A 27,183-nucleotide genomic window follows, 5' to 3' on the forward strand; every position below is an offset into this window, starting at 1 on the left:
AATGTGTGTATATAAATAAATAACGGATGGGGTATGAGGGGGAGGTGGGGCATTAGCGGAAGTTTGAGAAGTCGATGTTCATGCCATCAGGTTGGAGGCTACCCAGACGGAATATAAGGTGTTGTTCCTCCAACCTGAGTGTGGCTTCATCTTTACAGTAGAGGAGGCCACGGATGGACATGTCAGAATGGGAATGGGACGTGGAATTAAAATGTGTGGCCACTGGGAGATCCACAGCCTCCTCTACTGTAAAGATGAAGCCACACTCAGGTTGGAGGAACAACACCTTATATTCCGTCTGGGTAGCCTCCAACCTGATGGCATGAACATCGACTTCTCTAACTTCCGCTAATGCCCCACCTCCCCCTCATACCCCATCCGTTATTTATTTTTATACACACATTCTTTATCTCTCTCTCTCCTTTTTCTCCCTCTGTCCCTCTGACTATACCTCTTGCCCATTCTCTGGGTCCCCCCCCCCACTTGTCTTTCTCCCTAGGCCTCCTGTCCCATGATCCTCTCATATCCCTTTTGCCAATCACCTGTCCAGCTCTTGGCTCCATCCCTCCCCCTCCTGTCTTCTCCTATCATTTTGGATCTCCCCCTCTCCCTCCCACTTTCAAATCTCTTACTAGCTCTTCCTTCCTGACGAAGGGTCTCGGCCTGAAACGTCGACTGTCTTCCTAGAGATGCTGCCTGGCCTGCTGCGTTCACCAGCAACTTTAATGTGTGTTGCTTGAATTTCCAGCATCTGCAGAATTCCTGTTGTGAGGCAGGATTTATGAGCATTTGGAGAGACATAATCTGATTAGTGTCACAACTGCGAATTCGGCAGCGCAGCAGATACGGCAACTGTGCTTCTGAATATGCACGTGTCAGCTAATTATTATTTCATTGTGATAGTACTTAACTCCATTCTTTCCATCGCAGTGCTTGCTGAGACTTGAACCCAGCATGCCAACGCCTCACTGCCTGCTTGCATTCAGCCTTGCCTGAGAAATTGGACTGTCGAGTCGACTGACTCTGAAGACTGGCAATATTCATTTTATATGTAGTTATTCCTTTCAGCTGTAGTGCAGGCATCATTTTCTATTTGAGAGTTTTAGTTAACAGCCATGTCTTGGCCTAGCGGTTACTGTTTTCTTTTCCTTCTATTAAAGTCTGTGAACTATTGTCCCACTTCAGTGTCTCTCACTGCACACTTGGGCATATCGAACTCCGTGACAATCAGGGATAGTCAGCATGGCTTTGTCAATGGCAGGTTATGCCTTACGAGCCTGATTGAGTTCTTTGAGGATGTAACAAAACACATTAATGAAGGTAGAGCAGTGGATGTAGTGTATATGGATTTCAGTAAGGCATTTGATAAGGCTCCCCAAGCCAGGCTCCTTCAGAAAGTAAGGAGACATGGGATCCCAGGAGACCTTGCTTTGTTGATCCAGAACTGGCTTAACCACAGAAGGGAAAGGGTGGTTGCAGATGGGTCATCTTCTACATGGGGGTCGGTGACCAGTGGTGTGCCTCAGGGATCTGTTCTGGAACCCCTCCACTTTGTGATTTTTATAAGTGAGCTGGATGAGGAAGTGGAGGGATGGGTTGGCAAGTTTGCTGATGATACAAAGGTTGGGGCTGTTGTGGATAGTGTGGAGGGCTGTCAGAGGTTATAGCGGAACATTGATAGGATGCAGAACTGGGCTGAGAAGTGGCAGATGGACTTCAACCCAGATAAGTGTGAAGTGGCTCATTTTGGTAGGTCAAATTTGAAGACAGAATATAATATTAATGGTAAGATTCTTGGCAGTGTGGAGGATCTGAGAGATCTTGTGGTCTGTGTCCATTGGACACTCAAAGCTGCAGTGCAGGTTGACAGTGTTGTTAAGAAGGCGTCTGGTGTGATGGCCTTCATCAATCGTGGGATTGAGTTCAAGAGCCGTGAGGTAATGTTACAGCTATATAAGACCCTGGTCAGACCCCAATTGAAGTACTATTCATTTCCGGTCGCCTCACTACAGGAAGATTGTGGATACTATAGAGTGCAGAGGAGATTTTCAAGGATGTTGCTTGGATTGGAGAGGTTGAGTGAACTTGGCCATTGCTCCTTGGAGTGATGGAGGATGAGAGGTGAATTGATAGAGGTGTATAAGATGATGAGGAGCATTGATCATGTGGATAGCCAGAGGCTTTCTCCCAGGGATGAATTGGCTAACATGAGGGGGCATAGTTTTAAGGTGCTTGGAAGCAGGTACCGAGGGGATGCCAGGGGTAAGTTTTTCACACAGAGAGTGGTGGGTGTGTGGAATGGACTGCCTGCAAAGTTGATAGAGGTGGACACAATGGGGTCTTTTAAGAGACTCTTAGGTAGGTAAATGGAGCTTAGAGGGCTCTGCGCTAGGGAAATTCTAGGCAGTCTCTCAAGTAGGTTACATGGTCGGTACAACATTGTGGGCTGGAGGGCCTGTAATGTGCTGTAGATTTCTATGTTCTATGTTCTCTCTATCCTCATCTCTCTCTCTCTCACTGTCTCTCCTTGTCTCTCTCTCCCCTTGTCCATCTCTCTCTCTTTCCGTCTCTCTCTCTCTCGCCCTGTTCCTCTCCTGCCCTCCCTCTTAATCTCAACATCTCACTCTACATCACTCTCTCCATCTATTTCCCCATGTCCCTTCCCATCTAACTCTCCTCTTCCCTATCCTGCTCTCTCTCCATCTATCTCCTCATCTCTCTGTCCATCTCTCTCCCCATCATTCTCTCCCAATATCTCTCCATCATGCATTCTCTTTCTCTCTCCTTCTCTCTCTCCATCACATTCTCTCCATCTCTCTACCCATCACTCCCTCCATCTCTCTCATCATCTTTCTCTCCATTTCACTCCTCATCACTCTCTCCCTCTCCCTCCCAATCAGCCTCTCTACTTCTCTACCCATCACTCCCTCCATCTCTCTCACCATCTCTCTCTTATAATCTCTCCCTGCACTTCTCCTTCCATCACTCTCTCTATCTCTCCTATCTTTCTCTCCATCACCCTCCCCATCCCCCTCTCTTTCTCTCTCCCCATCTCTCTGTCTGTCACTCTCTCTCCATCCCTCTCTCCACAACTTTTTCTCAATTTCTTTCTCCATCACTCTCTACTTTCTCTCCATCTCTTCTCATCTCTCTCCCCATCACTCCTTCTATTTCTCCCCATCATTCTCCCCATCCCACTCTCCCCATCTCTCTCTCCATCACTCTCCCCATCTTTCTCTCTCTCTCTCCTTCACTCTTTACTCCAGAGAGTTGTGACTCTATGGAATTCATCGCCAAAGACAGTGTGGAGGCCCAGGCACTGGGTAGATTTTAACTGGAGTTTGATGGTTTCTTGATTAGTAAGGGTGTCAGAGGTTATGGGGAGAGGACAGAAGAATAGGTTTGAGAGGGAAAGTAATTCAAGGTTCAAAAATTAAAAGTAATTTTTTTATCGAAGTACACATGTGTGACCAGATACAACCTTGAGATTCATTTTCTTGTGGGTAATCACTGTAAATGCAAAGAAACTCAATGAAGAACCACACACATAACAAGACAGACAAACAATTAATATGGAAAAGACAAAAAAAAACTGTGTAAATACAGAAAGAAATAACTCATCTCAAACTAATGAATAAGCTTCAAGATCTTGACCTCAATACCTTCTTGATTGATTGGATCTTTGATTTTCTCGCTTGCAGACCTCAGTCAGTTTGGATTGGTAATCGATCTGCATCAGTGCAAGTACGTCACGGGGCTCGGTGCTGCTCGCTGCACTTTGCACTGGTGACTGTGTGGTTCAGCTCAGCTCCAATTCCATATTTAAGTTTGCTGATGACACCACCATTGTAGGATGAATCAAAGGTAATAATGAATCAGCATATTGGAGGGAGAATGAAAATCTGGCTGAGTGGTGCCACAACAATCTCTTACTGAATGTCAGCAAGACCAAGGAACTGATTATTGGCTTCAGGAGAAGGAAACCAGAGGTCCATGAGCCCGTCCTCATCGGAGGATCAGAGGTGGTGAGGGTCAGCAACTTTAAATTCCTTGGTGTTTTTTATTTCAGTGGACCTGTCCTGGGCCAATTATGAACAAAAAACTGTAACTCCTCCACTTAGGAGCTTGCGAAGTTCTGGTGCGACATCTATCTTTGTTCCGACGTCTGCCGATGTGCTGCAAAGATATATTCACTGGCCGCATTACAGCCTGGTATGAAAATGTCTTGTATGCAAACATCTGCTCTGAAAAATTCTACAATAAGTTGCAGCTATGATCCAGTCCATGATAGGTAAAGCCCTGCCCAGCCCACCACTGAGCACATCTACATGAAACACTGTCGCTGGAAAGTGGCAGCCATCGTCATAGAAAAAACATAGAAACCATAGAAACTACAGCACAGAAATAGGCCTTTTGGCCCTTCTTGGCTGTGCCGAACCATTTTCTGCCTAGTCCCACTGACCTGCACACGGACCATATCCCTCCATACACCTCCCATCCATGTATCTGTCCAATTTATTCTTAAATGTTAAAAAAGAACCCGCATTTACCACCTCATCTGGCAGCTCATTCCACACTCCCACCACTCTCTGTGTGAAGAAGCCCCCCCTAATGTTCCCTTTAAACTTTTCCCCCCTCACCCTTAACCCATGTCCTCTGGTTTTTTTCTCCCCTTGCCTCAGTGGAAAAAGCCTGCTTGCATTCACTCTATCTAGACCCATCATAATTTTATATACCTCTATCAAATCAGGGACCCCCCACCACCCACGACATGCTCTCTTCTTGCTTCTGGTATCAGGAAGGAGGTCCCAGAGCTTCAGCACTCACAACATAATGTCCAGGAACGGTTATTACCCTTAAACCACCAGGCTCATAGCCTGAGGGCATAACCATGCAACTTCATTCACCACACCATTGAAATGTTTTCTCAACCCACACTTTCAAAGATCTTGTGTTCTCGATATTTATTGCTTATTTACTATTATTATTATTATTATTATTATTCCTTTCTTTTTGTACTTGCACAGCTTGTTGTCTTTTGTACACTGGTTGAACACCCAAGTTGGTGCGGTCTTCCATTGATTCTGTTATGGTTATTATTGTATTATTGATCTATTGTGTATGCCTGCAAGAAAATGAACTTCAGGGTTGTTTGTGGTGACATTTATGTCCTTTGATCATAAAATTTACTTTGAAGTTTAAAATGAAGTTTTCTGATGACTGTGCCATAATTGGATGCATCTGCAAGGGAGATGAGGCTGAGTACAGGGCTACGGTAGGAAACTTTGTCACATGGTGTGAGCAGAATTATCTGCAGCTTAATGTGAAAAAGACTAAGGAGCTGGTGGTAGACCTGAGGAGAGCTAAGGTACTGGTGACCCCTGTTTCCATCCAGGGGGTCAGTGTGGACATGGTGGAGGATTACAAATACCTGGGGATACGAATTGACAATAAACTGGACTGGTCAAAGAACACTGAGGCTGTCTACAAGAAGGGTCAGAGCCATCTCTATTTCCTGAGGAGACTGAGGTCCTTTAACATCTGCCGGACGATGCTGAGGATGTTCTACGAGTCTGTGGTGGCCAGTGCTATCATGTTTGCTGTTGTGTGCTGGGGCAGCAGGCTGAGGGTAGCATACACCAACAGAATCAACAAACTCATTCGTAAGGCCAGTGATGTTGTGGGGATGGAACTGGACTCTCTCACGGTGGTGTCTGAAAAGAGGATGCTGTCCAAGTTGCATGCCCTCTTGGACAATGTCTCCCATCCACTACATAATGTACTGGTTGGGCACAGGAGTAACTTCAGCCAGAGACTCATTCCACCGAGATGCAACACAGAGCGTCATAGGAAGTCATTCCTGCCTGTGGCCATCAAACTTTACAACTCTTTCCTTGGAGGGTCAGACACCCTGAGCCAATAGGCTGGTCCTGGACTTATTTCCTGGCATAATTTACATATTACTATTTAACTATTTATGGTTTTATTACTATTTAATTAATTATGGTGCAACTGTAACAAAAACCAATTTCCCCTGAGATCAATAAAGTACGACTACTACTACCAAACACACAAAATAATAATAATAAGCAATAAATATTGAGAGCATGAGATGAAGAGTCTTTGAATGTAAGTCAGTCCATAGGTTGTGGGAACAGTTCGGTGTTCGTGTGAATGAAGTTATCTCCTTTGGTTCAGGAGACTGATGGTTAAGGGATAATAACTGTCCCTGTAACTGGTGATGTGGGACCTGATGGCTGAGGGGTAATAACTGTTCCTGAACCTGGTGGTGTGGGACCTGATGGACGAGGGGTAATAACTGTTGCTGAACCTGGTGGTGTGGGACCTGATAGTTGAGGGGTAATAACTGTTCCTGAACCTGGTGGTGTGGGACCTGAAGCTCCTGTATCTCCTGCCAGATGGCAGCAGTGAGGAGAGAGCACGACCTGGGTGGTGGAGGTCCTTGATGATGGATGTTCTTTCCTGCTACAGCACTCCATGCAGATCTGCTCAATGGTGAGAAGGACTTCACCTGTGATGGACTGGCATTCACAGTAGGACAAGGAAACACAGCGGAAAACTAAACACAAATGATCTGCTCTAGAAGGACTCTCTCATTTAGAAGTAGAGGTTAAGGGTAAAAGACGAAATATTTTAGTTGAAAATGAAAGGGATGGTGAGAGGTGGAATGTGTTACCAGTACAGGTGGGTGGATGTGGGTTCAATTGCAACATCTAACAGAAATTTGGATCTGTACATGGATGGAATGGGTATGGAGTGCTCTGGCCCGTGTGCAAGTTGATTGAAGTTATCCCTCTGGTTCAAGAGCTTGATGGTTGAGAGGTCTTTAGACAGGCAAATGAGCAGGCAAGGACCGCTGAGTTCCTCCAGCGGACTTCAGAACCTTCCCATAGCCTTGGCCCAAACGTCATCCCTTTATTGCTCTCCATAAAGGCTGCCTGACCTGCCAAGTTCCTCCATCATTTTACCTGTGTTACTTTGGATTTCCAACATCTGCAGAATTTCTTGGATTTCTGAATGTTCTGTAAGTCACACCTGGATTTCTTGTAGAGATTTGGATCACCAGTCTTGACTGCCACAGATCTAACCCCCGCCATCAGATTTCTTAATAGCCCATGAACTCACTAATTTTGCTCTATTTTTGCACCACTTATTTATTTTTTAATATATAAATCTTATTATAATTTATGGTATATATTATGTCTTGCACTGCCTTGCTGCCTAAACACAACGAGATTCACAGCACCCCGGTACCGTAGCGTTTAAGTGCAACGCTATTACAGCTCGAGGCGTCGAAGTTCCGGGCTCACTTTCAGCGTCCTCTGTAAGAAAGTTTGTCTCCAGTATTCTTCCCCTGGAATGTGTGGGTTTCCCCAGGTGCTCCAGTTTCTTCCCACAGTCCAAAGACCTACGGGTTAGTAGGTTAATTGGCCATTGTAACTTGTCCTATGATTAGCAGGTGAGTGGCTAGTTGGGCCGAAGGGCCAGTTCTGTGCTGTCTCTAAATAAATGAGCAAGTGGGCAAACCTGATTCTGACTGTTACAGATTTCAACGTCTGCTGTCTCCTGTGTCCTTCCCTAGCAGCCTGCTTGACAATGTAAGGCCGGGTTTTGGAAGCGGGGTACGGGGTGCCGGGTCCCATCCCCTCCCCGCCCCGCCCCTGCACTGCAAACCGCCTGGCGGGCGTCACAGAAATGTTTCTGGCGGGTGTGCGTATTAGGTCGAATACGGTAGCGGCTATGCTGCGAGTCTGGCAATGTGTGCATTTGTTCTAACATGGCGCAAGCCGTTTTTTATCCCATTTCTGAGACGGGGAACTGTAACTGAGGGCATTTTTGTGAACGGCCGGGGGAAATAGAGGGATCTGCGAGCCGGGTGAGAGAGAGACACACACATACACTCAACACAATCAGATTCGAAGGTAAGAGATCTTAAGCGAACAAAACCCTTTGGCGAATTGAGAGAGAGAGAAAAAAAACAACTGTTGTTACAGAAGGTTATGAAATCCACATCCTTTTGAACCATGTCTTTTTTTCCATGGAATTAAGCTTGGATTTTTTCCCTGTGTGTGTATATGTGTGTGAGAGAGAGTGCAGTGAAGTTTCTAATGACGATGAGGGGATTTACACATTTCGTCCGAGAGGGCGAAAAGTTTAGAAAGTTTAAAACTTTTTTTGTATGTGAATCTTTTTCCTTCGACTCTTTCGCTGCTGCTCTGGGGGATCGGTTGGGCTCTGAGATTTGCTTTATAACATTTTCCTTAATATTCAATTATTATCCCCTCTTTCAATCCTGTACTTTCCCCCATACAATGATTTTTTTCGGGGGGGGGGAATGTCTGTGGAAAGGAACAGCTTTTGATTTGCAGAAGCCGGTTTGCAACAGGAGGGGTTTCTTCCCCCCCCCACCCCTGCAAACACCACCCACCCCTCCTCTTTCCAAGGCGGTTAATTATTGTGCTTATCTCTTGTCTTCCCCCCCCCCCACAGGTTATTTCAGTTATAACGGGGGGGGGGGGTAGTGAGATTGGTAGCCACCAGACAGGGAAACTTAAGAAAAGGGTTAAAATAAGAGGAGAGTTGTGTCTATCGTGAGGTGTGCGTGCCACGTATTTTGTTTCAGGACGGACAGACACACAACTAATTTCAGTCTCTTCCCCCCCCCCCCCGCTGCTGGTTAGAATTTAATATAAAAATACTTCTAAAAATAATATTTGCCAAGGAGATGCAGTGTGTGTGTGTGTCCAGTGACTGCATTCCCAGCATACCCCCGCATTCCAGACAGACTCCTCACCCCAGTGGAATGGAATGGGAGATGTGTGTGCAAGTTTCCGACCCATTGAGAGGCGTGAGTCATGATCCGGACCGGCCAAAGTCAGAGCTCGAAGATCGTTTTTTGAGAGGGGGGATAAATTTAAACCACCGTCTTCATTATAATTTTAAACAGAAAGTTCCCTGCCACTCTCTCGACAATCCTGAAACGTGAAGTCGAGTGTGTGTGAGGAGGGAAATTAATGTTGGTGTTTCCATGGCGTGTGTGTGAGAGAGCATCATGCCCTGGGGCTGCGGGTTGTTTCAGAGTGGTTAAGGGGTCAGACTGTAGACGAGGAGAGAGGGAGAGGAGGGGTAAGGGGAGGAGAGAGAGAAGAGGGGGGAATTAGAGGAGGGGGGGAGGAGGAGAGAGAAAGAGAGATTAAGATTTTTCTGCAGATTGCGTCAGGTGTCGATCCCACCCCGAGAGAAATTGGAAAAAAAGCTGCAGCCGAGATCTTGCTTTCATAAAAAATCTGGATGCATGGGTCAGATTGGAGAAAGGCGAGAGGCAGGCACAGGCACATTATTGCAGTCTGCTCTTTCCGATTGCATGGGAATTCAGATCTTTTTCTCCTGACGGGTAGCAGTGAGTTGGGGTGCAATGATTGATCTATTTTTAATTGATATTATTTTGTCGATCTTTTACCTCTGGTGTAGTTTCTCTGTTGAGACTGGGATTTAAAATTGCTTTATTTCGTGGACGGTATGGCGGGGGTCGGGTGGGAATCTGCAGTCTTTATAGAAAGTAGTGTGTTTTATCGAGGGGAATGGGTTTGAGAGGGGAAATAAATCAGCCATGCTGGAATGGCAGAGCAGACTCGATGGGCTGAATAGCCATATCTGCTGGCATGCTAGGCTTCCAGACATCTTCCACCCCCACCACCACCCAAGTCAGTTTTCCAACAAGGTGAATAATTGGGATGGATTTTACACATTGCAGGCTGCCACTTTCACCCAGACCAGGAGTTCTTCAAGAAGTTTAATCTTTTAAAAAAGCTCTCTAAAGAGTGTGTATGGGATGTCCAGCGAGGGGTAGCACCTTCAGTGAAGGGGCTTGTCATGTGCATTCTGGGGCACTCAGATCTTACCTGTGGCTCCAAGTAGAAACACAGAAAACCTACAGCACAATACAGGCTCTTCGGCCCACAGAGTTGTGCTGATCGTGTCCCTACCTTAGAAATTACTAGGCTTACCTTAAACACAAAATACTCTGCAGATGCTGGGGTCAAAGCAACACTCAACACGCTGGAGGAACTCAGCAGGTCAGGCAGCATCCGCGGAAACGATCGGTCGACGTTTCGGGCCGGAACCCTTCGTCAGGACTTTAGAGGGAAGGGGCAGACGCCCTATAAAGAAGGTGGGGGGAGGGTGGGAAGGAGAAGGCTGGTAGTTTCCTGGTGAAACCCAACGCAGATTGGGGGACCGCTTCGTCGTGCACCTCCGCTCCGTCCGCCACAACAGACAGGATCTTCCGGTTGCCACCCACTTCAACTCTGCTTCACATTCCCATTCGGATACGTCCATACATGGCCTCCTCTACTGCCGTGATGAGGCGTCAAGGTAGTCTCCAGCCCCTTGGTATGAACATAGAATTCTCTAACTTCCGATAATTCCCTCCCCCTCCCTTCCCCTATCCCTATTTCACTCTGCCCCCTCCCCCAGCTGCCTATCACCTCCCTCATGGTTCCGCCTCCTTCTACTACCCATTGTGTTGTCCCCTATTCCTTCTTCAGCTTCCCTGCCTATCCCCTCCCTGCCTCCCTTCCCCCACCCCTTTATCTTTCCCCTTACTGGTTTTTCACCTGGAACCTACCAGCCTTCTCCTTCCCACCCTCCCCCCACCTTCTTTATAGGGCCTCTGTCCCCTCCCTCAGTCCTGACGAAGGGTTCCGGCCCGAAATGTTGACTGTTCATTTCCATGGATGCTGCCTGACCTGCTGAGTTCCTCCAGTGTGGTGTGAGTGTTATTAGGCTTATCTATGGCCCTCTATTTCACTAAGCTCCATGCACCTATCTAAAAGTCTATTAAAAGACCTATTGTATCCGCCACCACCACCATTCCCATTCCACGCACTTACCACTCTGAGTAAAAAAAACTTACCCCTGACATCTCCTCTGTACCTGCTCCCCAGCACCTTAAACCTGTGTCCTCTTGTGGCAACCATTTCTGCCCTGGGAAAAAGCCCTCTGACTATCCACACGATTAATGCGCCTCATCATCTTATACACGTAGCTGTTTGCAGGTGACAGCAGCCACACCCCGGTACACCGCTTCCTTCAACAGGCAGGCTGAACGAGGTGGGGGACTCCAGCGGCCTGGTACCCCGGTGAGATAGGGACATGCCTGTGCTAGCGTGTGAAGTTGGCCTTGGCGGACTGGGTGGATGAGATCTCCTACAGGCCAGGAAGGTGGTTCTGTAACGCTCCGTGGAGAGTGAAGGGCATGACGAGGCACAGAAGACATCGTGGTCATCCACTACAACCAGGAAGACCCCAGTTTGTGACGCTTGTTCATACCACTGGACCTGGACTTCTGAGATTGAGAAGATGGAATTGGCCCAATGCCATGGCTTTTCCTCTTTAAAGACTCCTGCACGAGTTTCCTGTCATCGTCGGGCGTGATGGACAGCTGTCACCACCGCCATCAATAGTCGCAGATTCGCCCAGGGCAGGAAGGGTGCTTCTTCCGGGGATGGCTGAGGAGGTGGTGTTACCGCTATGGGTCACCACGTTTAAATAAGGAGTGGTTCACTGTGGGATGTTTCTGTGTTGACTTGGTGCCAGGATTGGTAAAGGGCTGACGAATGAGGGGCAGCACCAAGCTCCACCTGAATCAGCTAGGGCCTTCTGGGTTCCACAGGTGCACGGTGCAGGCTGGTGGGCCAGGCCAAGTGACACGCGGCACAAGATGAAGAGTCTGTTTCTTTGCTGTCGTGCTCTGAGTGTGAAGCTGAAGACCCAGCCAGTGGAGTTTCAGCCACTGTCTACATATGCCTCGCCTCCCCTCACCTCACCTCCCCCAGCCCTGTGTAAGAAGATTCTTATTTATTTAACGCACGCGGCGTAGCGGGCAGCGCAACGCTGTTACAGCTCGAGGCGTCGCAGTTTAATCCCGCCTTCTTCTGAAAAGGGTCTCTGTACGTCCTCCCCGTAGAATATGTGGCTTTCCTCTGGGTGACCTGGTTTCCTCCCACCAGTCCAAAGATGTGCTGGTTAATAGGTTAATTGGTCATTGTAAGTTGTCCAGTGATTAGGCTGGGGTTAAATCGGTGGGTTGCTGGACAGCACCGCTCAAAGGGCCAGAAGGAGGTGTTCCGCGGTGTATCAATAAATAAATGCATATTAAAACAAGCAGTGAAATGTATCGGAAAAGGCATAATATCATGGCATTTGTCAAGACTGTTTAATGTCATTTCCAGGACACACGTGTAAAGGAGACAAAATAATTGTTCCTCCAGATCGAAAGCAGCACAAAAAGCACAATAAGATGAAGAACAGATTATTAATAATAAAAAAAACACAATCAATATAGATACACAAGATACCTTATATACACAGATTGATATTATGTCCATAAAGTGACACTAGACACAGGAGTGTCTGTACATAAGGTGACTGACAGGGAATGATAAAGTAGTGGCATTGGGGGTGTGGAGGGGTGAGTTAGTGGGTGGAGGTGTTGATCAGCCTCACTGCTTGGGGAAAGTAACTGTTTTTGAGTCTGGTGGTCCTGGTATGGGTGCTACGTAGCCTTCTATCATGAAGTATGTTGTTTTGCACTGATAAATTACAATAACGAGGATATATATCTATATATGAGGTCATTTGTGTTAACAGCCGACATAATGTAAATATGTGCTGGGGCAACAGGCAAGCTTCACTACACATTCCAGTAACAACACTGTGTGCCCACAATATTCAGCAAAACAAGCACAAACAACTGTAACAAGGCAACTACAGAGAAGCAAGCTCCTTTCCCACCTGCCTAGCCAATATTGACAGCCTCCAACCCCAGGACAAGTTGCTTCTGGCCCTCAAGTCCTTGGCCTCAGGCTCTTAGGCTTCAGGCCTTCAACCTCCAGTCCTTAGTCCACACTCACAGGCATCAGGCTCCTGACCTGTGGACAAGCGGCCCTGGGGCCTCGACCTTTCGGCCTTCGGACTCGCTGAATTTGGTCTTTGACCTTCAGGTTGCTATTTCTGGGCTTGTCTTGTTTTGGACTTGGACATTCAGCTTTGCCCATTGCCCCCTGGACTCCACTCATGTCTGATGGTCAATAGGCAGCGTTTGCACGATGTTATGACAGCTCGGAACGTCGGAACTCAAGCTTCGGTTCTGATGCTGTCTGTGAGAAGCTTATACATCCTTTTGCTGAAATCATGGGTTTCCACCGGGTGCTCAGGTTTCCTCCCACAATCCAAACGACGTGGGTGTTAGTAGGTGAATTGGTCATTGTAGTTGTCCTGTGACTAGGCTGGGGTTGAACAGGCGAGTTGCTGACTGATGTGGCTCACTGGGCTGGTAGGGCCTGTTCCACCCTGTATCTCTTTTATAGAAAAAAAATGCACAGGACTCACTGATGATGGGTTCGACTTTCGGCCCCAAACTCCAGACTCACATGTTCCTGTAGACCCCACCTCCTAGCAGTCTGTGAAAATGACACACCATTAACTTAGGAGTCAGTGGTCATGACTCTGAGCTGAGATATCTTCAGACAAACACCCCAGCCTTGAGTGTGGGGGGATTGTATCCCACCATCTCTAGTGCTCCCGTTCCACAAGGTGTCGGCGGCTCGTTGGCAGTCATGCATCTCCATACATTGCCGATGAATACCGATCGGCATTCAATTCTTACCTTTGTCTGTATGGAGTTTGTGCCGTGTGGGTTTCCTCCGGGTGCTCTGGTTTCCTCCCAAATGCCAGACGTAATATGGTGGTACGGGACCATTGGGACGAAAGGGCGGGTTATGTTCTGCCTCTCTAAATAAATAATATTCAGCTAGAGGAAGTGCAGCAGTGGTATCATGGGATCTTACCTTTGGAACAGAAAAGAATAGTCTTGTCTTTGCCTGATCCAGGCAGTTAAATTTGATGAATTAACGAGCAACAGGCTGTTTATGCTCCAGGTGTGAGTCCTTCGTGGGCGATTGTTTTCAGGTCCTCCATTGGTGGGGGTTGACCATGGATGTGACGTGATACGCAAGCTGGTATGCAAGTCAGGGCAGTAGGATATGGAGAGCGAGCTGTTGCCCGTACAGCAGGCCCCCCCTCTCCACACAGCTGATGAATCCAAAGGAACGGCAGAGGCTGATACAGTTGGACACCAGTGGTGTCGCAGGAGTTGCCAGTCAGCATTGAACTCAACATCGTAATTCTTTACGGACTCCAGCTCTGGATTTTTCCCTCGGGATTTACACCCAAAGCCTTCCTCATGAGTGGGTATAGCCACAAGACAGCGGAGGTTTGAGATCAGAGTTTTCCTTCTCCGCGATGAGCTGCCAACCACGGCTGATGAGCCCTATCTGCCCAAAATGACTGGTTTTAAGGCACCAGTAACCCGCCTTTGCCCCGTAAAGATATTCAAAGAGAAATACTTCTTAGATCCGTGAATTTAGAAAGAAACAGCTGTAGCTGTTATGGATGTGTTGGTCTCGGATGACTGGAAGGCCATCTACAATGGTTCGAATTGCAAACGCCGGCTGGTTTGTGCTGGGGAACTTCCCTGCCTTTCAATATCTGTGGTCAGCTGCGATTTTTGGCTCCCCGCTGAAATTGCGAGCGTTTTGAGGGTGGCGTAAGACGGACATTATCTTTACTCACGATCACAGAGGCAGCTGGCACAGTAACTGTACCTTGTTCTTGTCTCCACGTTCCCCTCACACTTGAATCCCTGTTGTCCGATTTGATTTGGCTCCTCTGGTGCAATGCGCTAAACTGATGGTAGGCAGTGGGATGGTGGGTTTATTTTTTTATTATTTTGAGATACAGTGCAGAACAGGCCCCTCTGGTCAGTGAGCTGGACCAACCAACAACCCACCTAATCACAGGACAATGTACAATAATCAGTTAACCTACCAAATGGCACTGTGGGCGTAAACAGGAGCACCTGGAGGAAACCCCTGTGGTCATGCGGAGAATGTACAAACTTTCTTACAGAAGATGCGGGAATTGAACCCCGAACTTTGAGCCCTGAGCTGTAATATCGTGATGCTAACCGCTACGCGTGTGCTCATGGCCAAGTGGTTAAGGCATTGGACTAGCGACCTGAAGGTCGTGAGCTCGAGCCCCAGCCGAGGCAACGTGTTGTGTCCTTGAGCAAGGCACTTAACCACACATTGCTCTGCGACGACACTGGTGCCAAGCTGTATGGGTCTTAATGCCCTTCCCTTGGACAACATTGGTGTGGAGAGGGGAGACTTGCAGCATGGGCAACTGCCGGTCTTCCATACAACCTTGCCCAGGTCTGCACCCTGGAGAGTGAAGACTTTCCAGGTGCAGATCCATGGTCTCGCAAGACTAACAGATGCCTTTACTTACTAACCACTACGCCTCCGTGATTTGTGTTTGTTCAATAAATGGTATTTGGGCATTGTGACGTGAGTTCAGCTCAGGTCAACGCTCTGAATCTTCGGCAGACATGTACGTTGTTCAATAAGCCTTTCGTTCGGAGAGTCTACCAAACCAGAAACTGGAGCTGATTATCTAATTATTGAAAGATTAGCATGATTTATCACGTGAGTGGAAATGTGCAGTGAGATGTGTCGTTTTGCATCAACACCCAACGCAGCCTGAGGGAGGATGTGCTGGGGGCCATCCCCAGGTGGTGCCAGCTTCCAGTGCCAACGTGGTACGCTCACAACATGCTGACCCTATCTCAGAATCAGAACCAGCGTACCGTTTGTCGTGAAATCTGTGTTTTGTGGCAGCGGTACGTTGCACTACAAAACAATTTTGTTGTTCCTGTGGCACATCGGCTGGCAACCTTGCTGTTTCTTTCACACTTGTCTGTTTGGTCTGGCTCAACGCTCAACACAGCACGGCTGGAAAGGAATCAGCGGATTGAAATCCCGGATCACTCACCTCGAAGTCCAGCGCAGATGCCGCTACAGCAGCGGCTGGCGTGCATAATAATAGTAAAAACTATAAATTACAATAAGTGTGGGTGTTCGTCCATCGTCATCGATGAGGACCTCGACACCATTGTGATGGTGTCGGGACTAGCGCATGATTTGGATTTAAGTGAGGGAGAGTTGCGCAGCGTCAGCCTCACTCTCTCTTCCCAATTCCCATCTGGATCCAGTGGCAAGACAGAGTCGAGACGGCTGGAGATGGGAATAGGCGCAGTGGATGAGCAGGACGTCTTCTGTGTCTTGTCCTGCTCTACACGTTCCACGACGCTTGCAGAGACCGCCTTCCTGACCGTTAGACCTTCCATTGGTCTCGTCCGCTCAATCCGCCGCAACCTGTCTTCACATGCTGGGATAGACAACTTCCTATCTCACCGAGGGTTTGAGACCCGTCGGCTACCCTCACCTGGTTTAGCCGGCTTGTCGAAGCCGTTGCCCGGGGTGTGGCCGCTGTCGCATGCAAACAGCTACGGGGAGCCACAGGTAAGAGCTGAGTGCCAGGTGGGGGCCAAAGGTGGGCAAACTGCCCTGAAAAGGACGTGACATGTTCCCCCACTAGAGGTGCTACCCCTCCCTGACACCCCATACACCCCACAATAAGTGTGTACACACAAAAAGAGAGAGGAAAAAATACTGAGCAAGTGTTCATGGTTCATTATTCATTCAGAAACCCGATGGAGGAGGGGAAGAAGCTACTCTTGAAACGTCTGGCTCCTGTACCTCCTCCCTGAGGGGGGCAATGAGAAGCGGGCAGGTCCTGGGGATGGGGGATGGGGGAGGGGGGCTGGGGCCGTAATGATGGACTGTCTTTCTGAAGTTTCTGATGTCTCGCCTTTTAGAAACATAGAAAATAGGTGCAGGAGTAGGCCATTCGGCCCTTCGAGCCTGCACCGCCATTCAGTACAATCATGGCTGATCATCCAACTCAGAACCCTGTACCTGCCTTCTCTCCATACCCCTGATCCCTTTAGCCACAAGGGCCATATCTAACTCCCTCTTAAATATAGCCAATGAACTGGCCTCAACCGTTTCCTGTGGCAGAGAATTCCACAGATTCACCACTCTCTGTGTGAAGAAGTTTTTCCTAATCTTGGTCCTAAAAGGCTTCCCCTTTATCCTTAAACTGTGACCCTTTGTTCTGGACTTATCCAAGTCCATGACTTAAGGATTGAAGGGCGCCCATTCAGAACAGAAAAGCGAAGAAATTTTTTTAGTCAGAGGTTGGTGAATCTATGGAATTTGTTGCCACGGGCAACAGTGGAAGCCAAGTCATTGGGTGTATTTAAGGCAGAGTTTGATAGGTATCTGAGTAGCCAGGGCATCAAAGGTTATGGTGAGAAGGCGGGGGAGTGGGACTAAATGGGAGAATGGATCAGCTCATGATAAAATGGCGGAGCAGACTCGATGGGCCAAATGGCTGACTTCTGCTCCTTTGTCTTATGGTCTTATGATCATCGGGAACAATCTTCCTGCATCTAGCCTGTCCAATTGCTTTAGAATTTTATACGTTTCAATAAGATCCCCCCGCAATCTTCTAAATTCCAGCGAGTGTAAGCCTAGTCTATCCAGTCTTTCATCATATGAAAGTCCTGCCATCCCAGGAATCAATCTGGTGAACCTTCTTTTGAATGTGTCCTCAGTGTCCATAATGGAGCTGTCTGAGTTTACAACTTTCTGCAGATTTTCCGATCCTGTGCAGTGGCTCCTCAGACCCGATGAAAAAATTAGCTTTAATTGTCATGTGCTTTGAAAGGGACAGTGAAATGCATCGTTTACATCAATAACCAACACACCCAGTGGACGTGCTGGGAGCAGCCTGCAAGTTTTGCCATAATTACGGTGTCGATTAGAGCATGCCCATAACTCACTAACGCTAATCCGTACGTCTGTGGAAAGTGGGAGTGAACTGGATCACCCGGAGGAAATCCATGCAGTCATGGGAGAAAGTGCAAACTCCTTCCAGACCATGGCATGAATTAAAGCCCTAAATGTTATTCGCTGCCGTTGTAAAGCGTTGCGACAACTGCTGTCATCTCATGTTAATTTAAAAATAGAATTTTCTGGAAACACTCAGCAGGTCAGGCAGAATCTGTGGAGAAAGTGAATTGAGTTAGCATTTCTGCTCATTGGTAGTGTGGAGGAGCAGAGGGATCTCGGGCTACATGTCCACAGATCCCTGAAAGTTGCCTCACAGGTGGATAGGGTAGTTAAGAAAGCTTATGGGGTGTTAGCTTTCCTAACTCGAGGGATAGAGTTTAAGAGTCACACGGTAATGATGCAGCTCTATAAAACTCTGGTTAGGCCACACTTGGAGTACTGTGTCCAGTTCTGGTCACTTCACTATAGGAAGGTTGTGGAAGCATTGGAAAGGGTACAGAGGAGATTTACCAGGATGCTGCCTGGTTTAGAGAGTATGCATTATGATCAGAGATTAAGGGAGCTAGGGCTTTACTCTTTGGAGAGCAGGAGGATTGAGAGAAGACATGATAGAGGTGTACAAGATAATAAGAGGAATAGATAGAGTGGACAGCCAGCGCCTCTTCCCCAGGGCACCACTGCTCAATACAAGAGGACATGGCTTTAAGGTAAGGGGTGGGAAGTTCAAGGGGGATATTAGAGGAAGGTTTTTTACTCAGAGAGTGGTTGGTGCGTGGAATGCACTGCCTGAGTCAGTGGTGGAGGCAGATACACTAGTGAAGTTTAAGAGACTACTAGACAGGTACATGAAGGAATTTAAGGTGGGGGTTATATGGGAGGCAGGGTTTGAGGGTCGGCACAACATTGTGGGCCGAAGGGCCTGTACTGTGCTGTACTATTCTATGTTCTATGTTCTATTGCTCAGCATTGGGAATGAAAGATGACAGGCTGATGTTGCAGAGAGGGTGAGGAAGGACCGGTAGACAGTGATGCATGCTTTCTCCCAATCCTCCACAAATGGTGAAATAACTCAGCCAGGTAATTCCAGCACCTGCAGTCTCTCTTGGCTTCTCAGGTGAATCACAGACTGGAAATGGTCTGTTCGGATACAGATTTAAATTACACTGAGTGGCCACTTTGTTAGAAGCACCTGTACACCTGCTTGTCAGTGCGAGTATCTAAACAACCCATCATGTGGTAGCCTGACCGATTCAAGCTGACAGTAACTCAGACAAGCACAACAGTAGTGTACAGAGGGGCATCTCTGAATGCACGACATGATGAACCTTGAAGTGGATGGGTACAGCAGCAGAAGACCAGGTACAGCAACTTGGTGGATATGTTATTAAGTCCAGAAAGTGCCAATGGATTGTCCACAGGTTATCTGAATGTGTAGACGTCCATATTGAGCCGCACAGGCTGGGATGTACTTAGATAGAAGGTTCTCTTGTATCTTCGACATAGCTTGGTGGTGTGAATAGTGAGCGAAGTTGTCTAAGGCTACAGAAGGATGTACTGTAGATTAGATTGAGATTGTAGATTAGATTGGTTGGATTGTATCGTACGTGGGAGACAACAATAAGATAAGACCATTAAGCTAATAGGAACAGAATTAAGCCATTTGGCCCATCAAGTCTGCTTCACCATTTCATCGTGGCCATCAAATGAAGTACAGGTCAATTCCAGTGCTGTCTGTAAGGAGTTTATAAGTTCTCCTTGTCTTTGAAGACAAATAAGAGAAAGGCAATTTTAAAACAGTTTTTTTTTCACATCATTTGCCAAAGTGAATGTACACAATGAATTACAGTTGAAATTTATGCTGGTATACATGGTTTTATGTTTCCATTGAAGTCTTTGTGAGTAGTTTTTCATTGATTCAGTTGTATTTCTTCACTCTACTGTGGATGCCCGCAGGAAAATGTACCTCAGGGGTACTACTAGGTGACATATATATACTTTGATAATAAATTTAGTTTGAACTTTGAAAATGTACGAGTGAATTGCTGCTTCTCCGGAAGGACCCGTAGGATCTCGGTGTTTAAGGTTGGCTGTTCCCTATCCAGTGCTTACATGGCGATTCCTGGGCTCACCCTGGGGAGATGCTCTCTTCATCCTACCTGTCGCTCCCCCAGCACTCTGCTCCTCCTCCCTGGTTCCCAGTTCTGATGCAGGTTCTTCAGCCTGAAACCTTACGTGCTCCTCCCTCCATAGATGCTGCCCGGCCCACTGGGTGTTCCAGAATTTTCCGTAGTTAGTTTCTATAGTTTTTTTTCTTGACTTTGATAGAATTTTAATTCTTTGGAAATACGGCAGTTCATGCAAAATACTCAATGTATTCCTGGGAGTCACAATCAGGTTTAATATCATTGGCATATCCAGTGAAATGTGTGGTTTTGCAGCAGTAGGATAGTGCAATACATGATTTAAAAAAACTACAAATTGCAATAAGAGGATATATAATTCAATAAGTAGGGCAAAAAGAGAAGTAGTGGGTAGTGTTCATTCAGAAATCTGATGGCGGGGGGAGAAGATGTTCCTGAAACATTGAGCGTGTGTCTTCAGGCTCCTGTATCTCCTCCTTGATGGTGGCAATGAGAAGAGGGCACATTCTGGGTGATGGGGGCATCATCTTTTGAATGTGTCCTCGATGGGTTGGGGAGGCTAGTGCCTGTGGTGGAGCAGGCTAAGATTACAAATAAATTACAAGGTGCAAGGACAACATTTTATGAAAATATGTGTGTCGATATTACACTTTAGTGCACAGTGAATGCTCCCTCCCTTCCTATTTTGTAATTTCCTTTGTGAAGTTTTTTAGCCCATTGTGACCACTCCTGATTGTTGAAGAGAATCCCAAGTAGTCCCATTGCCCTGTGCTCTCCTGATAGCCTTGTGTCAATCCCAAACCAATCCCACTGCCCCACTCTCTCCCAACAGTCCTGTATAAATCCCAAACCATTCCCATTGCCCCACTCTCTCCCAACAGTCCTGTGTCAATCCCAAACCAATCCCACTGCCTTGTGTTCTCCCAACAACTCTGGATCAGTCCTACACTAATCCCACTGTCCCACTCTCTCCCCGCAGTCCTGTATCAGTCCCCAAACTAATCCCACATTCCCAGTCTCTGCCCACATCCCGTATCAGTCCCCAAAGTAATCCCACTGTCCCACTCTCTCCCCACAGTCCTGTATCAATCCCCAAACTAATCCCACATTCCCAGTCTCTCCCCACAGTCCTGTATCAGTCCCCAAACTAATCCCACTGTCCCACTCTCTCCCCACAGTCCTGTATCAGTCTCACACTAATCCCACTGTCCCACTCTCTCCCCACAGTCCTGTATCAGTCCCCAAACTAATCCCACTGTCCCACTCCCTCCCCACAGTCCTGTATCAGTCCCCAAACTAATCCCACTGTCCCACTCTCTCCCCACAGTCCTGTATCAGTCCCCAAACTAATCCCACTGTCCCACTCTCTCCCCACAGTCCTGTATCAGTTCCCAAACTAATTCCACTGTCCCACTCCCTCCCCACAGTCCTATATCAATCCCCAAAATAATCCCATTGTCCCACTCTCTCCCCACAGTCCTGTATCAATCTCACACTAATCCCACTGTCCCACTCTCTCCCCACAGTCCTGTATCAGTCCCCAAACTAATCCCACTGTCCCACTCTCTCCCCACAGTCCTGTATCAGTCCCCAAACTAATCCCACTGTCCCTCTCTCTCCCCACAGTCCTGTATCAGTCCCCAAACTAATCCCACTGTCCCACTCTATCCTCACAGTCCTGTATCAGTCCCCAAACTAATCCCACTGTCCCACTCTATCCCCAAAGTCCTGTATCAGTCCCCAAACTAATCCCACTGTCCCACTCTCTCCCCACAGTCCTGTATCAGTCCCCAAACTAATCCCACTCCCCACTGTATGCTCACAGTCCTGTGTCAGTTCAACACGATTTCATCTGCACAATTTCCTCTCCAGAGTCTTTGATCTTTCAATTATTATCTAATTTCCATTTTGCTGCTGACTACTCCCTGCACAACACAGTACATGCACGAGTAACCCCTTCTGCATTCAACGATCTTGAGTCTCCCCGTCATTATTTCTGTGGTTTCACACGACTGGCTCACTCGCACGTTCCCTGACCAATGCCCTTTTCATACACTTTTCTCTGGAACAGGTTTTTAAGCTGAGAAAGATCATTTCTCTACACAGCATCATCTTGAGCCTCCTTTCAGTACTGAGTTGTTTGATTGCTATCCATTCAGTGTCCCCTACACTTGAGCTGTCCTGAAATACTAACACTGTTCACTGTGGCCTGTCCAGATCATCTGTGTCCAAATGGCCAGGGGCGTTGATAGAGTGAGGATAGGTTGAGAAAACGAGGGCTTATCTCTTTGGGAAGGGAGAATGAGAGGTGACTTGATAGAGGTGTATAAGATGACAAGAGGCATTGATAAGGTGGACAGCCAGAGGCTTTTTCCCAGGGCGGAAGTGGTTCATATGAGGGGGCATAATAATAATATGATTAGGGGAATGACGGAGGCAAGCTCTTTAAGTGAGAGTAGTGGGTGCGTGGAGTCTCTTCAATAACCCTAATGTATCTGCCCCTACCACCACGCTGGCAGTGCATTTCACACACCCACCTCTCTGTGTACTTCTGACATTTGCCTTGTACTTTCCTCCAATCCCCTTCATATTGTGTCCTTTGTATTTGCCTTTCCTGCACTGTCCACTTGATCTATGCCCCTTACCATCTTGTACACCTCTATAAAGTCTCCACTCATCCTCCCTCACTCCAAAGAGAAAACCGCTAGTTCGCTCCACCTATCCTCATAAGACGCACTCTCTAATCCAGGCGGCATCCTGGTAAATCTCCTCTGCACCCTCTCTACAGCTTCCACATCCTTTCCATAATGAGGTGACCAGAACTGAACACGACACTCCCAAGTGTGGTCGACCAGAGTTTCATAGAGCTGCAACATGCCCTTTTCTCACTGTTACCATCAGGTAGGAGATACAGAAGCCTGGAGGCACACACTCAGCGATTCAGGAACAGCTTCTTCCCCTCTGCCATCCAATTCCTAAATGGACTTTGAATCCTTGGACACCACCTCACTTTTTTAAGATACAGTATTTCTGTTTTTGCACATTTTTAAAGTAATCTATTCAATATACGTAATTGATTTACTTGTTTATTTATTGTTATGTTTCATTTCTTTTCTCCCTCTCTCTCTGCTATATTATACATTGCATTGAGCTGCTGCTGCTGGGAAGTTAGCAAATTTCACGTCACATGCTGGTGATAATAAACCTGATTCTGATTACCTCACGGACCTTGAACTCAGTCCTCTGTTTAATGAAGGCCAACACACCACATGGCTTCTTAACCACCTGGTCAACTTGTGTGGCGACTTTGAGGGACCAGTGGATGTGGATCCCGAGCTCCCTCTGTTCCTCCACGCTGCTAAGAATCCTCTCATTAACTCTGTACTCTGCCTTCAAGAGAATCCCTTCACATATTTCCATACTCTACATCCTGTCAATGTCCTGTTGTAACCTCATCTGTTTGCAGACTTTTTATTCAGAGATACATCGTGGGACAGGCCTTTTCCAGCCCAATGACCCACACTGCCCAGCATCCCCTTATTAGCCCCAGCCTCATCACAGGACAATTTACATTTCATTTTTAAATCTTTTTATTAATATAATCTTCTACAGCTGTAAAATTATTCAGCAAATTAGAATATATATAATTAATAAAGCTGAAAAAAATATATGCTAATGAAAAAAAAATTTATAAAAGAAAAAGAAGAGAAAAAGAGAACCCAAGCTAACTTAAAAAAAAACCCACTAACTATCAAACAAAAAAAAAGGGAAAAAAACCCATTAGGAACCAACTCCCGGAGCGATACATCTTACAATCATTATATATATATATAAGAAAAAGAAAACACAGGACAATTTACAATGACCAATTAACCTACTAACCGGTAAGTCTTTGCAATGTGGGAGGAAACCGGTGTATCTGGAGGAAATCCACGTGGTTGACAAGGAGAATGTACTCTGAGTTTAACTCTGAGCGCTGACGTCCTCGGCTGAATTAGTGTCGCTCTAACTGCTGTGCAAATGTGGCCCCCTAATTCCGCATGCGTTAAGCACTTCCCGGCAACTGCTGGATCTGTGACAGCATTGTGCGTTTCACTCGAATAGGGATTACTCACTATGTAACAGCGAGTAGTCAGTTTATTCCCCGGGCAAGAATTAGTCACTGTGTAACTGTATAGTCAGCCTCTCTCCACGTTGGGGATTACTTGTGTAAGAAAACGGAGTTACTGTTTATTCTGCAGGTCTGTACCGCTTCAGAATCAGGATCATGTTGAATGTCACCGGCATATGTCATGAAATTTGTTGTTTTGCTGCAGCGGTACAGTGCAATACTGAATTTAAAAACTTCCAATTGCAATAAGTAGATATAAAAATAAATTCAATATGTTCTGCAAAAGAGAGAGGAAAATACTGGGGAACTGTCCATTCAGAAATCTGATGATGGCAGGGAAGAAGCTGAAGCACTGAGTGGGTGTCTTCAGGCTCCTTGATGAAGAGGATATGTCCTAAGTGATGGGGGTCCTTAATGATGGATGCCACCTTTTTGAGTCATCACCTTTTGACGATGTCGTGGACGCTGGGGAGGCTGGTGCCCATGATGGAGCTGGCTGAGTTTACAACTTTATGAAGCTGAGCAGTGGCCCCTCCATACCAGACAGTGATGCAATCAGTTAGAATGCTCTCCATGTACATCTGTAGAAAGTTGCAAGAGTCCTTAGTGACCTAACAAATCTCCTCAAACTTCTGATGAGATGCAGCCTCTGTCATGTCTTCTTGGTAATTGCATAAATATGTTGGGACCAGGAGAGATCCTCAGAGATGTTGACACCCAGGCACTTGAAACTAATCACTCTTTCCACTGCTAATCCATTGATTGAGAATCAGGCAATGTGTGTTGTGTCAAATTCCAGCCATCTTCTGGAATCACACCAACTTGTGCATTCATTTTTCCGAGATTGGTAACTCCTCACGCTTCCCCCTTCTTTCTTTTTTCATTGTCCATTCTGACTCCCCTCTTACCCCTTCTCTTCTCCTCACCTGCTCCTCACTTCCCTCTGGTTCAACTCCTTCTCTTTCTCCCATGGTCCACTCTCCTCTCCTATCAGATTCCTTCTTCTGCAGCTGTATACCTCTTCCACTTATCACCCGCCAGCTTCTTACTTCATCTCCCCTCACCTGTCCTTACCTGTCACCAGCCAGCTCGTACTCCTCCCATCCCCACCTTCTTACTCTCGCTTCTTTATACTTTATTGTCGCTAAACAATTGATACTAGAACGTACAATCATCACAGCAATATTTGATTCTGCGCTTCCCGCTCCCTGGATTACAAATATTAAATATTGAAAATATTAAAAATTAGTAAATTTTAAAAATTTTAAGTTATAAATCATAAATAGAAAATAGAAAAATGGAAAGTGAGGTAGTGCAAAAAAAATCGAAAGGCCGGTCCGGATATTTGGAGGGTATGGCCCAGATCCGGGTCAAGATCCATTCAGCAGTCTTATCACAGCTGGAAAGAAGCTGTTCCCAAATCTGGCCATACGAATCTTCAAGCTCCTGAACCTTCTCCCGGAGGGAAGAGGGATGAAAAGTCTGTTGGCTGGGTGGGTCGTGTCCTTGATTATCCTGGCAACACTGCTCTGACAGCGTGCGGTGTAAAGTGAGTCCAAGGATGGAAGATTGGTTTGTGTGATGTGCTGGGCTGTGTTCACGATCTTCTGCAGCTTCATTCGGTCTTGGACAGGACAACTACCATTCCAGGTCGTGATGCACCCTAGAAGAATGGTTTCTACGGTGCATCTATAAAAAAATTAGTGAGGGTTTTAGGGGACAGGTCAAATTTCTCCAGTTTTCTCAGGAAGTAAAGGTGCTGGTGTCTCCCTCTTCCTTTCCATTCCTTATGTTTTCAGTCAGAAACGCCAACCGTTCACTCTTTTTCACAGATGCTGCCTGACCTGCTGAGTTCCTCCAGCATTTTGGGTGTGTTGCCCTGGACTTCCAGCATCTGCAGAATCCCTTGAGTTCAGAAGTGTAGCCTTGCTCAGCTTGTGTTTGTTGGTTCCATTGCATCAAGAGAAGTTTCTTTCCCTGTTTGTTTCCATTTCCTCTGCCCCCTCCCTGGAAAATAGAAGAATGGGAGGGGGGAATCTCATTGAAACCTTTTGAATATTGAAAGGCCTAGAGAGAGTGGATGTGGTGACAAAGTTTCCTAGAGTGGGAGAGTCTAGGACCAGAGGACAGAGGCTTAGAATAGAAGGACATCCCTTTTGAACAGAGATGAGGAGAACTTATTTTAGCCAGAGGATGGTGAATCCGTGGGATTAGTTGTCACAGACAACTGTGGAGGCCAAGTCATTGGGTGTATTTAAATTATAAGACATAGGAGGAGAGTGAGGCCGTTCCGCCCATCGAGTTCCACTGGCATTCCATCATGGTTGACTTATTATCCTTCTCAACCCTATCTTCCTGCCTTCTTCCTATAATTTTTGATATCTAACCAAGAACAAATCATCTTCAGCTTTAAATATACCCAATGATATGGCCCTCCACAGCCGTATACAGATTCACCACCCTCTGGCAAAAGAAATTCCTCTTCATCTCTGTTCTAAACAGATGTCCTAGAATAGAATATAAAAACAAGGATGTAATGCTGAGGCTTTAGAAGGCATCGGTCAGACTGCACTTGGTGTATTGTGAGCACTTTTGGGCCCCTTATCCAAGAAAGGATGTGCTGGGGGAGAGGGCCCAGAGTAGGTTCACAAGAATGATTCCGGGAACAACAGGGTTAATGTATGAGGAGTGTTTGATGGTTCTAGGCCTGTACTCACTAGAATGAGAGGGTTTCATTGAAACCTATCAAAGAGTGGATGTGGAGAATATGTTTCCTATAGCAGGGGAGTCTGGGGCCAGAGGAAACCACATCAGAATAAAAGGACATCTGTTCATAAAAGGAAGATAGGGTTGAGAAGGATAATAAGTCAACCATGATGGAATGCCAGTGGAACTCGATGGGCCGAACGGCCTCACTCTCCTCCTATGTCTTATAATTTAAATACACCCAATGACTTGGCCTCCACAGTTGTCTGTGACAACTAATCCCACGGATTCACCATCCTCTGGCTAAAATAAGTTCTCCTCATCTCTGTTCAAAAGGGATGTCCTTCTATTCTAAGCCTCTGTCCTCTGGTCCTAGACTCTCCCA

The 27,183-nt window shown here is 46.7% G+C and overlaps 1 protein-coding gene across 1 annotated transcript in view; it reads left to right on the plus strand.

The window, feature by feature from the left end:
• Nucleotides 1-7,768: 7,768 nt before the first annotated feature.
• Nucleotides 7,769-27,183, plus strand: part of fndc3ba (fibronectin type III domain containing 3Ba) — a 386,847-nt gene continuing 367,432 nt past the window's right edge. Inside the window, exon 1 of the mRNA XM_063045278.1 lies at nucleotides 7,769-7,943. The gene's annotated coding sequence lies outside the window, so the exon portion shown is untranslated. The remainder of the gene's footprint in view (nucleotides 7,944-27,183) is intronic.

The sequence above is a fragment of the Mobula hypostoma genome, chromosome 4, assembly GCF_963921235.1.
Source record: "Mobula hypostoma chromosome 4, sMobHyp1.1, whole genome shotgun sequence".
Classification (NCBI taxonomy): Eukaryota; Metazoa; Chordata; class Chondrichthyes; order Myliobatiformes; family Myliobatidae; genus Mobula; species Mobula hypostoma.